Source organism: Balaenoptera acutorostrata, chromosome 19 (assembly GCF_949987535.1).
Source record: "Balaenoptera acutorostrata chromosome 19, mBalAcu1.1, whole genome shotgun sequence".
In the NCBI taxonomy this organism is placed as follows: Eukaryota; Metazoa; Chordata; class Mammalia; order Artiodactyla; family Balaenopteridae; genus Balaenoptera; species Balaenoptera acutorostrata.
This window is the reverse complement of record NC_080082.1, coordinates 13,687,441-13,700,287: the sequence shown is the minus strand read 5'-3', so window position 1 is coordinate 13,700,287 and position 12,847 is coordinate 13,687,441. Positions and strand designations below refer to the sequence as shown.

Below are 12,847 nucleotides of genomic sequence, written 5' to 3'. Positions count from 1 at the left end.
CATATAGTACATGTGGATAGGAACCGGACCGGAGGGAGCACACTCTGAGGTGGAGACTGCCAGGGATGGGGACAGGCAGGGAGAACGTGAGCTTTATTTGTATTGTTTGAATTTTTCTTATGAGAATATACTTTCCAAATCTAGTGTCCTTAATAGGGAGCCTGCGAGGCCCAAGCGGTCAGTCTCAGAGAAGATGAGGGATTCTGCTCTAACTCTGTGTAACCTTGGCCAGTCACTTGGCTATTCTGCCTCCTTGTCTTTATCTGTAAAATGGGGTAATAATAGTGTCAAATGCCTAAGATTCTTATGAGGATGAGATAAATAAATTCTTGACTCCATAGTAAATGCTTCAAAAATATTAACCATTATTATGCTGATTGTTGTTATTCCCATGCGGACTCCTTAAAGCTGGATCAATGGTTTGTTCACTATTGTATCCTCAGTCACTAGAACGTGCCTAGGACATTGTAGGTGGTTAAAGCAATTTGGGTTTGTATTGTTTGTTTTTTTTGTTTTTTGGGTTTTTTTGGCCGCACCACATGGCTTGCCGGATCTTAGTTCCCCAGACAGGGATCAACCCCGGTCCTCGGGTCCTCGGCAGTGAAAGCGTGGAGTCCTAACCACTCGCCCGCCAGGGAATTCCCAACAATTTGTTGAATGAAGGAATGAATAAAGAGCAGTCCCCTGCTCAGCTCCTGCTACCCTGCCTCCTCCCCCAAATCTCTCTCCTTCTCTCAGTCTTCTCCCACTAGAGTCATCCCCCCTCTTCACTTGGCCCAGGTCTCATCCTCCTTCCCCCACTTCAGCACCTGCTCTCTTCTACTGTGAACCCAGCAGGCCTCCAGGGAAGAGATGAGCTGCCTCCCACTGCTGCTGTTCTCAGCAACGCAGATCCCAGCTCTGCAGTGGAGTGGAAGGCAGGGATGCCTGCAGCTGCAGCGTGGCGGGGGCTCAAGGAAAACAGCTCCGAGGAGCTCAGAGGCCAAGGGCTTCACCCCACCTCCTAGGGCGGGCATGCTGGCCCGGTAGGGAGTGGCTCCAAGGCCACTAGCAAAGATACTCACAGAAGGCTTTTTAATAAGATAAAGCCCTCAGCAGCAGACACAAAAACATGTAGCTCTCCACCCCACGGTCTGGGGTAGACAGAGCCATGAAAAAACATTCTGATGCTATAACGTAGGGTAGATTCTAGTGGTTAAATACAGGGTTTGGAATCAGACAAAACCTCCCCAGTTCTCATCACTTTCTGACAGTGTGAGCAAGCCACTCAAATTCTTTGAGCTCAGCTTTCTTCCTCAGTAAGAATACAATAGTATTTGCCTAACCAGGTTGGGAGGATTCAATGAGCCAATGCATATAAAGGGTCTGGCACAGAGTAGGCATCCAACTTCCTTATTAAACAATCATTCTGCCAAAATGTAAGGGTGCTCATTCTGCCAAAATGTAAGGGTGCTCATTCTGCCAAAATGTAAGGGTGCAAGTCTGGAAGGCTTCTTGGAGGAGGTACAATCTGCAGGACCCTGCATGAGATATGAGGCTGCTGGTAGCAGGAAATCCCTCTGGGAGCCAGGACTACCCACAGGGATATCTTAGGTTGAGTTCCCTAGATGCCTTAGGTTGAGTTCTCAGAGCCTGAGAAAGGGATTCTTGTGCAAATGATCTCTTAGGGCAGTGAGGGAGGCAGGATAGGGCAGGGGAAGAAGCCAAGCAAAGATGTCAGTTCAGCTAAGTCTAGCCTCAGTCTGATCCTCTGGGGAGCTCTGGAGCATAAAATGCATCACAAGGTTTACCCCTCTTAGAAGCAAGGGAGCTGGACTTTTTACCCCACATCAGTCATTCATGGGCTGTGGGCGGGCCAAAGGGAGGTAGGGAAAGGAGGGCATCTCCAGGCAAAGCAGCTCACAGGGACTGATACCAATTCTTCAGAGGAGGGTGAATCTATGAGACATTAGCAGCCAGCACTCACAACAGCAGGGGAATGGGTGCACCATCCCTGTAAAGGTATATAACCAAGAGTATTTACTGCCAGGGGACTGGCAAAGAGATGGGAACTGGATGAAGAAAATGGGGAGAGGATATTAATTTTTCCTACTGGGTCTTCCAAGGAGAAATTGAAGCAGCTGATATGTTTTTGTTTGTTTGCTTTTATTTTTTGCCGTACCACACAGCTTGCAGGATCTTAGTTCCCCAACCAGGGATCGAACCCATGCCCCCTGCAGTGGAAGTGCAGAGTCCTAACCATTGGACTGCCAGGGAAGTCCCTGGTATGGTTTTAAATAATCAAAACCCAGACCTGATAGGATAACCAAATAGTTAACCCTTTCTGGAGAGCTAATAAGTGTACTTTATCATTAAGTGGCCCATCTTCCCCAATGCCTGATTTGCCTTTGCCAAATATCTTATGCAGTATTTTTCAAAAAGTGCTGCTATAGGATGTTAACAAGTGTTGCTGCAGAGGAGGTACAGATCCATTAAACAAAGGTAGACAGGTTTATTTTCTTCCCACAACTTTTAAACCAATATACTGGATAAACAAAGACAATGGAATATTATTCATCCATAAAAAGAATGAAATACTAATACATACTGCAACATGGATGACTTTTGAAAACACTATGCAAAATGAAAGAACTCAAACACAAATAACTACATACTGTATGATTCCATTTATATGAAATGTCTGGAATAGTTAAATCCATAGAGACAGAAAACAGATTAATGGTTGCCAGGGACTGGTGGGAAGAATGGGGGGTGATTGCTTAATGGGTACAGAGTTTTCTCTTGGGATGACGAAAATGTTTTGGAACTAGATAGAGGTACTGGTTACAAAACATTGTGAATGTACTAAATACACTGATTTGTATGCTTTAAAATGGTTAATTTTATGTTATGTGAATTTCACCTCAATTTAAAAAAACAACCACGACAAGCTCAGTGTGCTTGTTGCTAATGGGGTGTCACTGTTCCCAGGCCTTCTCAGTGGACAGAGCTAAGGAAAAAAATACCTATATGTATGGGGAACCTCTAGGCTAACCTATAAAGCATTTCACAAACAGGTTAGGGAATCCTTTTTTTTCTTTCTTTCTTTTTAATTTATTTATTTATGGCTGTGTTGGGTCTTCGTGCGAGGGCTTTCTCTAGTTGCGGCGAGCGGGGGCCACTCTTCATCGCGGTGCGCGGGCCTCTCACTATCGCGGCCTCTCTTGTTGCGGAGCACAGGCTCCAGACGCGCAGGCTCAGTAGTTGTGGCTCACGGGCCCTGTTGCTCCGCGGCATGTGGGATCTTCCCAGACCAGGGCTCGAACCCGTGTCCCCTGCATTGGCAGGCAGACTCTCAACCACTGCGCCACCAGGGAAGCCCCAGGGAATCCTTTTTTGAGAGCATCTCACAGCACCTATAATGTAGAAGGCTGACCCAGCGCATGGAACATTGGTGGAAAGTGGGTCCCTTAAAATGAGTCCCTGGGGACACTAAGGATGGGGCACAAATGGAAGGACAAACTCCTGTTTTTGTTTGTTTGGGGTTTTTGTTTGTTTGTTTTGGGGGGATGACTTTTGGTTTTGGCCACGCCGCGGGGCATGCGGGATCTTAGCTCCCCAACCAGGGAACGAACCCGAGCCCCCTGCAGTGGAAGCGTGGAATCTTAACCACTGGACCACCAGGGAAGTCCTATGACTCCTGTTTTAATCAGCACTCTTCTTCTGCCTTTTTGTAAAACTTTTGAGAAACTGTTTCTCTGAGCTGGGACTTACTTTATACACCAGACCAATGGTCTCCATTGATACAATTGAAAGGACAGTAAAAAAAGTTTAACACTTTTAATGTCTGTCAGAGTGCTTTACTAGGTTTCAAGCTCCAAGAAGATAGGGTCTAAGTCTTCTATATCAGTCATTTTCACAGTGCCGGCCAGTGTGCTTTCCACATAAGGAATAGGTAGTACACATTCTATGGAAGACCTTGGACCAACCACTTTACCTCCCTGAGCTATCTGCCAATTTAGTTCTGCCAGAGGCTAAGAAATAATTAATTTAATCAACATTTCTGGAAGGTCTGTGTGGACCTACAAAAGCTGGTCTTCTGCTCTCCAATAGTCTGTTATCTAGTGAAGTAATGATAACAAAAGACACCGTCAGTTGAAGCTTCCTCCGTTGCATTCATTTAATCTTTAATCTGGATCATCAACATTTAGATCATTTTAAATCTTTGCTCTTACAATGCTATAACAGATATCCATCTCTATATGTAACTAAGAACATGTGCAGATAGGATATCTTCCTAGAACTTACTAGGTCAAATTGTGTGTGCATGTGCAATTTGAAGATGTTACCAAGTCTCTTCTCATAGAGGCTGTATGGATTTCCAGCCCCGTTGGCAGTGGCTGGAGAATCCTTGTTCTCCACACTCTTGCCAAGATAGCTATCAAGCTTTTTGATCTTTGCCAATCTGATAGGTGAAAAATGATATCTCAGTGTGGTTTTAATTTGCATTTCTTTTATTAAGAGTGAAGCTCTGAGCAAATAAATGTTGGTTAGAATGTGGAGAAATTGGAACACTTGTGTACTGTTGGTGGGAATGTAAAATGGTACAGCCGCTGTGGAAAACATTATGGTGGTTCCTCAAAAAATTAAAGACAGAATTATCATATGATCCAGGAATTTCACTTTTGGAATATATCCAAAAGAATTGAAAACAGGAACTCAAAGAGATATTTGTAAACCCATGTTCATAGCATCATTGTTCACAATAGCCAAAAGATGGAAGCAACCCAAGTGTCCGTCAATGGACGAATGGATAAAATGTGGTATATACATACAATAGAATATTATTCAGCCTAAAAAAAAGAAGGAAATCCTGACGCATGCCACAACATGGATGAACACTGAGAACATTATGCTAAGTGAAATAAGCCAGATACAAAAGGACAAATATTGTCTTCATACTTACATGCCTTGATAGTCAAATTCGTAGAGACAGAAACTAGGCTGCTGGTTGTCAGAGGCTGGGAGGAGAGGAAAATGTGGGTAGTTATCCTTTAATGGGTACATAGTTTCAGTCTGGGAAAACCAAAAAGTTCTGAAGATAAATGGTAGTGTTTGTTGTACAACAATGTGAATGTACTTAATGTCACGGAACTGTACACTTAAAAATGGTTAAGATGGTAAGTTTTATGTGTATTTTAGCACAATTTTTTAAAAAAGAGTGAAGCAGACTTCCCTGGTGGTCCAGTGGTCAAGACTATGCACTTCCACTGTAGGGGGCACAGGTACCAGGGAAACTAAGGTCTCGCATGCCACGAGGTGTGGCCAAAAACAACAACAACAACAACAACAAAACATAAAGAGAGAAGCTTTGCATCTTTTCATGTCACAGCCATTTGTGTTTGCTTCTCTGTGACCTGTCCGTTTATATTCTTTTCACATTTCCTGTTGTTCCTTGGTCATCTTCTTACTGATTTACAGAGCACTTTGTACTAGCCTTTTACCCTGATATAAATTGCAAAATTTTCTTCCATTTTCCTATTGACTTGGTTTTTGTTGTGTGTTTTTTTTTTTTTTAATAAACTTATTTATTTATTTATTTTTGGCTGTGTTGGGTCTTCGTTGCTGCACGCAGGCTTCCTCTAGTTGCGGTGAGCAGGGGCTACTCTTCGTTGCCGTGTGTGGGCTTCTCATTGCAAGGCTTCTCTTGTTGCGGAGCATGGGCTCTAGGCGCACGGGCCTCAGTAGTTGTGGCTCACGGGCTGTAGTTGTGGCGCATGGGCTTAGTTGCTCCGCGGCATGTGGGATCTTCCTGGACAAGGGCTCGAACCCATGTCCCCTGAATTGGCAAGCAGATTCTTAACCACTGCGCCACCAGGGAAGCCCTTGTTGTGGTTTTGGTTTTTAGCTAGGTATGAGGTAGAGATCTGACTGAACTTTTAAAAACCGTTTTATAAATTATAAATTAGGAGTTTGGGATTAACATATACACACTACTGTATATAAAATAGGTAAACAACAAGGACCTACTATGTAACACAGGGAACTATACTCAATATCTTGTAATAACCTATAATGGAAAAGAATCTGAAAAAGAATACATATATATCCATAACGGAATCACTTTGCTGTACACTTGAAACTAACACAACACAGAACTGTGTACCTTGCTCTGGGTCACACAAGCCATTAGGGTGGGAGCTGCCAAATGGGTCAAACAGAAAGCCAGGGAGGGAGGGAGCCAGCTCCACTTTGCACCTTGCTACTTAGTAGCTGTCTGCCTCCAAAGCCCCTGCTCACATCCACCATGTTCACTTCCTGTTCCACTGCTTTCCTTGCTCTGGATGCTCACCAACAAAGGTAGGCTTTCAAGAGAATGAGGCAAATTCAAGTGCTCCCCGAGGGGTAATGTTCACCAGTGGCTGTGCGGCTGAGGCAGTTGGGGAGAACCTTGTGGAAGAAGGAAAACTCAAGGTAGACTTTGGAGAGTCAGGCAGAATTTGGATGGGTGGAGAGGATAGGAAAACACAACCGGCAAGGGGAAATGGGTAAAAACCGATTTGACATCTAATTGGGAGGTAGTCAGGGTGATTATGGGGCTTCCTGTTGGAGTTGAGGGATAGAGAGGGTCTGTCTGTCTTGCCCATGAAAGGACATCTTAATTCTGCCTGGGTAATCTGCTAACAGAGCTTTGGGAGATGGATGTACATTCAAAAAGGCTAATTACCTTCTGCCTGTGAGGGAATGTTGCCATTGCATGTGACTCGGGTACAGAGGCAAAGCCCTTAGCAGGAAGGGCCTGGCAGCTGGTTTTAGGGGCAGAGCATGGGGTTGCATGTGGATTACTTAGCCCCTCTATGGTCTGTGACGGGGATACACACACACACACACACACACACACCAAAAAAAAAAAAACAAAAGCATTCAAGGGTCAACATTAGTTAGGACCCAATGCCTCTGGTGGCCTCTTGGCTACTTGCCCAAGGACCTAGCAATAACTTTCCCTTTGGCCCTTGGTGGATGGGAGGAAGGCTAGAGCCTGGGGCCCGAGAACTCATAGCAAAGATAAACAAAGCCGGGCACTAGTTAAAGTAGTAAGGACAGATTTTAACCAATATACTATCGCAATAGTATATTGCAACTTCAATTTGCACAGAGGTGACTGGGCCTTTTTAAGGGAGAATGAGGGAGTATGGAGGGAGGTGAGCAGGGGCTCCGTAGAATCAAAGTGAAAAATTACAAAGGGTTGGTCAGTGTAAATGCTGATTAGGCCAGCTGTATTTGTGAGCTGGCAATTATTGAAGTTAGGCCTCCACCCACCCACAGAGACTGGGAGACAGAGGCCCTATCCATTCCAATGATTACATTTCAAGGGAATGGCTTTCAGGTCCTTGAGAAAGACACATAATACATATACATCTGATATACACCTCAAAGGGGCAGGAAGAAGTCACAGTTGTAAGCCCTTTTTAGTATATGCTCTGAGAAAGGGGTGGTGGTGGAGACCTTATTACAGGTGTTGTCTAGAACAAACAGTAAATTCTGGAGCTTTCTTGGGCAGGCAGTTTAAAGGGGGTTAGGGTCATCCTAGGGATGTGGCCTTGAGGTGTTAGAAATTATGTTATTCGGTTTAAGTCTTTTAATGTGGGCGGAGGAGGGTGGATAAAATTATTTGTGTTGAGAGTGTAGGTTTTGTTTGTTTGTGGGTTTTTTTTTTTTTTGGCACCCCTCATGGCATGCAGGATCTTAATTCCCCAACAGGGATTTAACCCATGCCCCCTGCAGTAGAAGCTCGGAGTCTTAACCACTGGACCACCAGGGAAGTCCCAAGAGTGTAGTTTTTATAGGCCAAGGTTGAGGCCTATTGGAGAAGAGGGCCCAGAGGAGCCTGGCTAGAGCAGAGAACATTTGTCATCTCACAGCTGAAAGAGTCTGAGATCGTGCCTGAGGGTGAAGGTCACCAAGTTTCCCCTTCTGAGGTTTGTAGCTCCCAGAACATCATGTGGTAAGTAGGGTCTACCTGGGTAGGTGTGAGAGTCACTCTCTGCTAACAGACAAGTCAGGAATCCACCTCCCCACCTCTCAATCCTCCGGCCTGTTATAGGTCATCATACACCCAGAAGCAGAGGATACCACTGAGCTGACCCTATCCTATAGATTTGAGATTTCAACCCCTGGCTTGCACCCAGAGCTTGGGGAGGTATACCCAAGGTATACCCCACCTGCCCCTCTTTGAAACAGAAAACTTCCCCAGCTTTGGAGAGAATGCTAAGGGCTAAGGCTGGAACACCTTTCAGGCCCATGTAGTATTTTCCTTTTACTGCATGAACTGATTTATTTATTTAAATTAAAAAGAGCATTTCTGTGGTAAACTAGCCTGAGACCCCGCTTTCTATAGCCTGGTTCTTCAGAGGCTAATATTATTCCACAGCCGGCCCATCCTTGAAGGACAATGCCAGAACTCTAGCCAACAAACGCCAATAGCAGCACTTCTCAAAGTGGTTCCCCAAACCAGCATCACCTGGGAACTTGTTAGAAACGCAAACTCTCAGGTCCACCCTGGAGTTAAAGAAACAGCAACTGGGGGTATGGGTCAGCTGTGTTTGAACAAACTCTCCAGGAGAATCTGATGGACGCCAGTTAGAGAACCACTGGCTTACAGGCCTCCCCTCTGCCAGAGGGGATGAAACTTGGAGGGCAACCTGGAGCTTCATTAAGATTGAGGTAGGTTTGGAAATTGGGGGAAGCATGTGCTAAGAGAAGACATGGAAAAATATTTAAAATGTGTGCACTTTGCCCTAAACAGTTGGGAGATAAGGGCACCAACCAGAGAGGGAGACTGGAATGAGAAGGTGCCCCAGGGGGTGAGCGCTCCAGGAAACCCAGACACTCGGCCCCTTTTTCCCAAGTCGGGAAAACCACACGCCCACGTGGCTCCTGGTGTTCTCTCTTCTCCCGCCTGTGCGCAGCGGCCCCACCGCAGCTCCAGCTTGCAGAGCCCGGGCACGAAGCCAAGCTAGCCTCAGGTCAAGGCTCTTTGCAAGCGCAAATGGGAATGGTATCCGGGGCGCGGTTCTCGGGCCGCAGGCTTCCCCTCTAGTCCCGCTCGGCTGCAACTGACCACAGCCGTGTCTGAGAGGCATCCTCGGCTACTTTTCATCTCCCCTGAGATCCAGGTATTCAACCCGGGTCCGGGGCATCGCAGACCCCAAATCCTATTTCCACCATCGCGAGCCCGGCCTTCTGGGAATCGAGATCTCCCATCCCCCTCTCCTCTCTTGCGCGTTAGAATCCCTGAGCCTTGGCGAAACTACAAAGCCCACAAGCCCTAAGGCTCACGCGCTATCTTCTGGAAGTAGTAGTTCTGGATGCCGGACACTCCTAGCGGCCCGGCGCAGGCTGGACTCCATATCCCAGCATGCCCAGGGGTGTGAAGGAGGAGGTGGGAGGGGACAGACCAGGAGGATGTGAATGGGGAGGGGGCAGTTGCCCCCCTGCCCCCACCCTTCCCTTCCAGCCGGGCTGGGGTGGGGGGAGGGGCCGGGTTGAGGCGGCGGCGGCGGCTCGGCTGCTCGCTTGGGGAGGGCACGGCCGGCAAGGGCGGGACTGGCCCGCTGCGGGCGGACTGGGGAGCCGCGGAGATAACGGGTCCAGACGCTGGCGGCGGCGGCGGCGGCGGCTTTCTCTGCACGGGCGGAGGCGGCAGCAGGAGCGGCGAGTATGGCCCGCGCGGCGCTCGGCGCTGACTGAGGTGCGCGGGCGGGATGAGGGCGGGCGGGATGTGGGGCGCCCCGGGCCCCTCTCTGCCCCGAACCCCCTCTGCGCGGGCAGCTGGCTCGGCCAGCGGCCCACACCCGCCCGGTCCACCCCGGCAACTTCCCCTGGGTCGGGGCGCTGGGCTCCCCCGTGGGGGCGGGGGTCCGCTTACATTGGCCTCAATCCCCTTTCCCCGCCTTCTGCTTCTGCACCTCCAGCCGCTCCCACGCGTGGCTGTTCCTCTCCTTGGCGGCAGCCCGCAGCGCCAGCCCCAGCCCTGGGAAGCGCTCCGTGCCCCAGTCCCGACTTCAGTCCACTGCCTAGTTCGCGCCGCCAACCCCCGCGCGCGCTCCTGGCCTGTGCACTACTGAGAGACCCCTGCCCCGCTCCTGTTGGCCGAAGGATGTCTCTGCACCATCAGCACCTCTCTTCTCTTTCCCCTACCTGGCACTGCCCCCTAGCCACCCACAATGGCCCAGTTCTCTCTGATGAGACCTAACAGCTTGACCTCCTTCCCACTTTGGAGAAACTGAGGCTTGGCACAAACCAGGAACTTGGCCAAGTCCATGCCCCAGTCCTGTGGGGCTGGTCTGAGCCCATGTCTTGGCATGGAAGAGTCATTTCTTCCCTCCAGTCATTCCTAGGTGACGGGACCAAACTTTCCAGCTCCCTGCTGCAGCTCTGGGCTGAGCTCACTTTAGTCTCCCCTTTGGCTTTCTCCCACTTCTGTTTCCCCCTCCTCCTTCCTGTATTTCACTTCTGGCCTACTCTGCCTGTAGGGTCACCCACCTATTGCTCGTTTAGTCAAGTTAGCCTTTTGATTTTTATTTCTTGCCAACTGCATCCATCTCCCATCCTGCATCTTACTCTACAGTGCTTTATAAAGCGCTGTAGAACAGAGTCTAAGGTGGTGTTGGGGGGAAAGGGAAGAGAGAGGGGCTGGTGGTGGAAAGGGAGTGGCAGCCTCTTTCAACCAAAGCTGCTGAGGGGGGATCAGGGTACTCTGGGGTCCCTGGGTGAGTCAATCCTAGCCAGTAACGCACACTCCCATCTTGTCTTTGGGACAGTTGTCTGGAAGCTGGTTGGTCATCCCTTCCTCTTATTATGCCTGATGGACTCCAGCGTCCCCCTGAGATGGAGGGAACCTCCTACATTGGTGGAGATGGCGGTGTTAGAGGAGTCTGGGAGACCACACCCCTAAGCCTCATCTTGCTTCTGCTGCTAACTTTGGAGGGGCTTGCCGGTTCAGGGAAGGATGCCTGCTAGGTGCCCTGAGCTCTTTGTGGAGGAAGATGCAGTGACTGTAGGTGGTGATCTCAAGTTTAGTCGTGGTGTTCAGGATTTGAAGGAAAGAGGGAGCCAGGGCTCAGAGAGGTGGCACAGACGTGCGTGTATAATTCAGTTTTTTGTCTTCCTTCGGTAGATTTGCCTATGGGTCACCCCTTCTTAGCCCAGTCTTCAGTTTCCCAGTGGGAAGTTGGGGGAGGGAGGGAAATCTATGAGCCATCAGGAAGGCAGGCTCTGAGAGTTCCACTGGGGTCCTGAATGAGCAATCTTGATCTGAACCAGATGGTTCTCTGCTTCAGTACCCCTCTCTCATCCCTCCCCCTTGGCTGTGAATAGGACGCCTTTAACCTTGTAACTTGAGAATGGAGGAAGGGAGGCCAGGGGGCCAACTGTCTGTGTGCGTGTTTATGTCTGCATCTGCACTCACGTGCGAGCTTGCCAGGGACCTGAGGGAGTGACCCTGCACGGGAATGCGGTGTTGTGATGTGCTGTGGCATGCTCACAGCTCTCTAGGAACTTTCTGAGCCCAAACCCTAGATAGTGCCAATTTCCAAGTTGATAAGAACCACTAGGTATGGCCTCATGGGCTATTTCCCCATGAGCCAAATCTCCGGACCTGAAACATGCCTCAGGGTGAGGATCACTCTTCTCCAAAAAACTACCTGCAATTATGAGGAGTCCAGAATAGAAGCATGGGGGGACCAGTTTCCCAGAACTGGAGTTCTCTTTTTCCGCGGTCATGGCAAGAGAAGATCTGAGGGGTGGAGTCTGGCGAGGGGGATGGGAAGCTGATTCCATTGCTTTGTTCTATACCCCATCCTGCCTTGTGTATTTGTGTACTTGATTTTGACCACCATTAAACTATGGAAGTTCTTCAGACGTGTCCTCATTTATGAAATATCACCACCCGGCTTGGTCCTTGGCGCATAGTAGGTGTTCAGTAATTTGAGTTAAAGTGGAGAGTCTTGCAGTGAAAGGGCAGGATTTCTCATACTTGATCAGACATCAGAATCCCCCTGGAGAGCTGTTTAAAGCACAGCTGGCTGGGTCCCACTCCCAGAGTTTCCTGGTTCAGGCAGTCTGGGTGGGGCCTAGGATTTGATTTGATTTCTGCCCAGTTTCTTGGCCATAACACTTGAGAACCACTGGTTTGGGGCCATGACAGTTGCTTGGGTGATTAATCCAGGCAGATTGTAAAGTCTTTTTTTTTTTTTTAAATACATTTATTTATTTATTTGGCTGCGTGGGGTCTTCGTTGCTGCACGTGGGCTTTCTCTAGTTGCGGCGAGCGGGGCAACTCTTCGTTGTGGTGCGCGGGCTTCTCATTGTGGTGGCTTCTCGTTGCAGAGCACGGGCTCTAGGCGCGCGGGCTTCAGTAGTTGTGGCTCGCAGGCTCTAGAGAGCAGGCTCAGTAGTTGTGGCGCACGGGCTTAGTTCTGTGGCATGTGGGATCTTCCCAGACCAGGGCTCGCACCCGTGTCCCCTGCACTGACAGGCGGGTTCTTAACCACTGTGCCACCAGGGAAGTCCCCAGATGTAAAGTCTTAAGAGAGATTTCCTCCTACCGTGCTTCCCCACCCAGGCTTGTTCTGGCAGCTGCCCTGGATTAGCCTTTTCCTTCCATTCTCATGCTGCCCAGTGTTGGCTAGGTTGATGGTAGGGGTGACTTGTGGGGCCTGAGCTCCCAGTCCCCCTGTAACCACATAGCAGACACTGCCCTATGGCTATTTGAAAGAAGGCCCCACAAAAGCAGGACATTTAGGCCCCAGGGCTTTGGAAAAGAGGTGGTTGCGTGGCCATGGAGAAGCAGACGCCAAACTAGGCA

General features: G+C 48.9%; 1 protein-coding gene across 2 annotated transcripts in view; it reads left to right on the top strand.

The window, feature by feature from the left end:
• Positions 1 to 9,494: 9,494 nt before the first annotated feature.
• ST3GAL2 (ST3 beta-galactoside alpha-2,3-sialyltransferase 2) overlaps positions 9,495 to 12,847 on the top strand; it is a 56,727-nt gene continuing 53,374 nt past the window's right edge. For both annotated transcript variants that reach the window (XR_003622029.2, XM_007198258.2), the window contains exon 1: positions 9,495 to 9,730. The gene's annotated coding sequence lies outside the window, so the exon portion shown is untranslated. The remainder of the gene's footprint in view (positions 9,731 to 12,847) is intronic.